Source organism: Arachis hypogaea, chromosome 15 (genome assembly GCF_003086295.3).
Source record: "Arachis hypogaea cultivar Tifrunner chromosome 15, arahy.Tifrunner.gnm2.J5K5, whole genome shotgun sequence".
NCBI lineage: Eukaryota > Viridiplantae > Streptophyta > Magnoliopsida > Fabales > Fabaceae > Arachis > Arachis hypogaea.
Genome location: NC_092050.1, coordinates 5,514,186 through 5,517,357, shown reverse-complemented (window position 1 = coordinate 5,517,357; position 3,172 = coordinate 5,514,186). Strand labels below are relative to the sequence as shown.

Genomic DNA, 3,172 nt, shown 5'->3' with positions numbered 1-3,172 from the left:
TCATAGAAGTGGTCTTGATGGCTCTTGGAGATGAATCTCTCCTTTTCCCATGACTCGGAGGTGGAAGCTTTTGTCTTCCCTTTCCCTTTTCTAGAGGATACTCCGGCCTTAGGTGCCATTGATGGTAATGGAAAAACAAAAAGCTTATGCTTTTACCACACCAAACTTAAAATTTTGCTCGCCCTCGAGCAAGAAAGAAAAGAAAAGTAGAAGAAGAAGAAGAGAATAGGGAAGAGAGGGAGAAGAGTTGGTTCGGCTATGTGGGAGAATGTGGGTTTGTGATGTGTGAAAATTGAAGTAGAAGGGAAGGGTATTTATAGGGAGAGGGGAGGGTATAGGTTCGGCCAATTTGGGTGGGAATGGGTGGGAAAATGAATTTGAATTTTATGAAGGTAGGTGGGGTTTATGGGGAAGAGGAGGTTGATGTGAATGGTGAATAGGGTAATTGGGAAGAGGAATTGAGGTGATTGGTGAAGGTTTTTGGGAAGTGTGACATGGAAAAGAGTGAAAATGAGATTTGGATTAGGAGAGTGTGATTAGGATTAAAGAAAAGGTGGGAATGTGGTAGGTGGGGATCCTGTGGGGTCCACAGATCCTGAGGTAGGGATCCTGTGGGGTCCACAGATCTTGAGGTGAAAAGAAATACCATTCCTTCACCATATAGGCATGTAAAATGCCTTCATGCATCATTCTGGCGTTTAAACGCCCCATTGGTGCACGTTCTGGGCGTTCAACGCCCATGTAATGCATGTCTCTGGCGTTGAACGCCGGTTTCATGCTTGTATCTGGCGTTCAGCGCCAATTTGTCCTCTGTGTGCACATTCCTGGCGTTAAACGCCAGGTTGTTGCTTGTTTCTGGCATTCAGCGCCAGAATGGTGCTCTGTTCTGGCGTTGAACGCCAGCCAGATGCATCTTACTGGCGTTGAACGCCAGTCTGCGCTGCCTCCAGGGTGAACAATTTTTTTTTCTGTTTTTGACTCTGTTTTTAATTTTTTTTTGACTTTTTCGTGACTCCCCATGATCATGTACCTAATTAAACACAAAAATAACAAAGAAACAAAATAAAATAAAATTAGATAAATAAAATTGGGTTGCCTCCCAACAAGCGCTTCTTTAATGTCAATAGCTTGACAGTGGCTCTCATGGAGCCACAAGATGATCAGGTCAATTTTAGTGTGTAGTCCCCACACCAAACTTAGAGTTTGGATATGGAGTTTGAACACCAAACTTAGAGTTTGGTTGTGGCCTCACAACACCAAACTTAGAGTTTGACTGTGTGGGCTCTTCTTGACCTTGAACTGAGAGAAGCTCTTCATGCTTACTCTCTTTTGTCACAGAGGGATGGCCATGTGCCTTAAACACAAGGTAGTCCCCATTCAATTGAAGGACTAACTCACCTCTGTTGACATCTATCACAGCTTCTGCTGTGGCTAGGAAAGGTCTTCCTAGGATGATGCATTCGTCATCTTCCTTCCTAGTGTCTAGGATTATGAAATCAGCAGGGATGTAAAGGCCTTCAACCTTTACTAGCACGTCCTCTACTATTCCATAAGTTTGTCTTATTGACTTATCTGCCAATTGCAATGAGAACAAGGCAGGTTGTACCTCAATGATCCCCAGCTTCTCCATTACAGAGAGTGGCATAAGATTTATCCCTAACCCCAGATCACATAGAGCTTTTTCAAAACTCATGGTGCCAATGGTACAAGGTATTAAGAACTTGCCAGGATCTTGTTTCTTTTGAGGTAGAGTTTTCTGAATCCAAGTATCTAGTTCACTAATGAGCAAGGGAGATTCACTTTCCCAAGTCTCATTACCAAACAACTTGGCATTCAGCTTCATGATAGCTCCTAAATATTGAGCAACTTGCTCTCCAGTCACATCTTCATCCTCTTCAGAGGAAGAATAGTCTTCAGAGCTCATGAATGGCAGAAGGAGATTTAGTGGAATCTCTATGGTCTCTAGATGAGCCTCAGATTCCTCTGGATCCTTAATAGGAAACTCCTTCTTGCTTGAAGGACGTCCCAGGAGGTCTTCCTCACTAGGATTTTCGTCCTCCTCCTCCCTAGTGCATTCGGCCACTTTGATTAAATCAATGGCCTTGCACTCTCCTTTTGGATTCTCTTCTGTATTGCTTGGGAGAATACTGGGAGGAGTTTCAATAACTTTCTTACTCAGCTGGCCTACTTGTGCCTCCAAATTTCTAATGGAGGATCTTGTTTCATTCATGAAACTGAAAGTGGCCTTTGACAGATCAGAGACTATATTGGCTAAATTAGAAGTGTTTTGTTCAGAGTTCTCTGTCTGTTGCTGAGAAGATGATGGATATGGCTTACTATTGGTTAGCCTATTGCGTCCACCATTGTTAAAGCCTTGTTGAGGCTTTTGTTGATCCTTCCAGGAGAAATTTGGATGATTTCTCCATGATGGGTTATAGGTGTTTCCATAAGGTTCACCCATGTAATTAACCTCTGCCATAGCAGGGTTTTCAGGATCATAAGCTTCTTCAGAAGCTGCCTCTCTAGTACTGTTGGATGCATGTTGCAATCCATTCAGATTTTGAGAGATTATGTTGACCTGTTGAGTCAACATTTTATTCTGAGCCAATATGGCATTCAGAGCATCAATTTCAAGAATTCCTTTCTTCTGAGGTATCCCATTATTCACGGAATTCCTCTCAGAGGTATACATGAATTGGTTGTTTGCAACCATGTCAATGAGTTCTTGAGCCTCTTCAGGCGTTTTCTTCAGGTGAATAGATCCACCTGCAGAATGGTCCAGTGACATTTTCGAAAATTCAGAGAGACCATAATAGAATATATCTAATAGGGTCCATTCTGAAAACATGTCAGATGGACATCTTTTGGTCAACTGCTTATATCTTTCCCAAGCTTCATAGAGGGATTCACCATCTTTTTGTTTGAAGGTTTGAACATCCACTCTCAGCTTGCTCAGCTTTTGAGGAGGAAAGAATTTATCCAAGAAGGCAGTGACCAGCTTATCCCAGGAGTCCAGGCTATCCTTAGGTTGTGAATCCAACCATATTCTAGCTCTGTCTCTTACAGTAAAAGGGAAAAGCATGAGTCTGTAGACTTCAGGATCAACTCCATTCGTCTTTACAGTCTCACAGATCTGCAAGAACTCAGTTAAGAACTGATAAGGATCTTCAGA

General features: G+C 42.5%; 1 non-coding gene across 1 annotated transcript; it reads left to right on the top strand.

Annotated features, from left to right (window-relative positions):
• Window positions 1-2,846: 2,846 nt before the first annotated feature.
• Window positions 2,847-2,950, top strand: LOC112753231 (small nucleolar RNA R71). The gene has a single exon (XR_003177624.1). It is a non-coding gene; the product is annotated as a small nucleolar RNA R71 (small nucleolar RNA).
• Window positions 2,951-3,172: the final 222 nt, after the last annotated feature.